The sequence below is a fragment of the Bison bison genome, unplaced genomic scaffold (assembly GCF_000754665.1).
Source record: "Bison bison bison isolate TAMUID 2011002044 unplaced genomic scaffold, Bison_UMD1.0 scf7180017863815, whole genome shotgun sequence".
In the NCBI taxonomy this organism is placed as follows: domain Eukaryota; kingdom Metazoa; phylum Chordata; class Mammalia; order Artiodactyla; family Bovidae; genus Bison; species Bison bison.
Window position 1 is genome coordinate 205545 of NW_011494387.1, and position 1629 is coordinate 207173.

Below are 1629 nucleotides of genomic sequence, written 5' to 3' on the forward strand. Positions count from 1 at the left end.
TGGCATCACCGACTCGATGGATGTGAGTCTGAGTGAATTCTGGGAGTTGGTGATGGACAGGGAGGCCTGGCGTGCTGCGATTCATGGGGTCGGACACGGCTGAGGGACGGAACTGAACTGAACTGAACTGAGACCCCTTTCCGGCTGCCACATGTGGAGGAGTGCTGCTCCGTCCAGTGGGTAGAGACCGGGGGTGTGATAACATCCTTCAGAAAATGACTCAACGTCAAATATCAGTGGCGACAAAGTTGTGAAACTCTGGTATAAACAAAGGCAGAGAGAAAGGTCCCCAAAGACAGTCCACAGCTGGGGGAACCCTTCACACTGTGCCCCTGCTATACTTTCTCTGAGCCCCAAAATATAAGCACACCCTTATCCCCTGTTTCTTATCCTTCTACACTCCATCTCTGTTCATGCCAACAAAGGGCCCAGAGTCTATGATCCCTCGTTGATCTGCTACCCCAAACTAGAAGCATCTGCTGCTACCAGTTCCAGGATCGTCTATGACTCCTGAGCAACAAGGAAGCCCCACAGTGCACAGAAAAGCCCTGGAAGAGACGTTTTCCCAACTTTACCAAAACTGAAGGAACTTGGACTTTACCTGTCATACATGAGTTCTGTCAAGACTTTTGCAAAGCCTGGAGGTGTTGAAACCCACAGCTGTCTCAACAGCTGTGTTGAGACACAGCTGTTCCCCAAGGCCTGCTAGAAATCACCTGACTCAGAGGAACAGAAAATGAAAATAGAGAAGCCCCTGAAAGAACCTCTGGCTTGGAGCCTCACCAACCTGGACTCAAATCCCAGCCCCATCACTGCCTGCCGGGTGACCCAGGACAATCAATTTAGTCTTTGTGAGCTTCAACTTCCCCATCTGTAAAATGGGGTAGAGGACTCATCTCACAGGGTTGCTGAAATGACCGCTGTAAACTACCTGCCATTTAATGGTGCCGGGGAGACACAGGCTGCTCCCAGCTTTCCTGCTTGGTGGGAAAAACTCTCTGCCTCATCGCTGCCAAACCTCCAGAGTTCAGTCCTTTGGGGCTGAGCCTTCTCTGTGCCCCAACCTGTGATCATTTTCTTCCCAGAGGCTGAGGGTAGCACCTCCTGTTCACCCTCCTCATGCCTGCACACAGGAGGGGCACTTTTGAGAGACTCAAAGCCTCAGGGGTGTCAGACCCACCTCCCCAGAATTGTTCCACAGTCAGGGAGATTCTTTACCAGCTGAGCCACCAGGGAATACTCCCCCACCTTCCCCATCTATCTCCAATCCCAGCCACACCCCAGTCCCCCAAACACCTTGGGTTTTCCCACCTCCTGGGGAAAATCCCTCCCTCACCATCCTTCCCGACCTCACTTCAAAATTGTGTCCCTGATCAGAAAAAAGATAGACTTTTTTCATTTTCTCTGCCTCCGTACTTCCTAGAGCAGGAACCAGCGTATGGGAGGCGTTCAACAACATCTGTAGACCAAATGAACTCACACCATCTACTCCAGGTAACCTCCTGGGTTCGCCCTGGCAGCTTTTCTTCCGGAGAAAACCCTGAGAACTTTGCTCTCAACTCCTACTCAGCGTCCCATACTTCTTGGGACTTTTTTTTTTTTCTGAGCGCGGCGGGGAGGGAGGAGGGG

At 51.7% G+C, this 1629-nt stretch overlaps 1 protein-coding gene across 1 annotated transcript in view; it reads right to left on the reverse strand.

Annotated features, from left to right (window-relative positions):
• UBE2L6 (ubiquitin-conjugating enzyme E2L 6) overlaps positions 1 to 1629 on the reverse strand; it is a 13999-nt gene that overhangs the window by 11469 nt on the left and 901 nt on the right. The gene's annotated exons all lie outside the window — the stretch shown is intronic.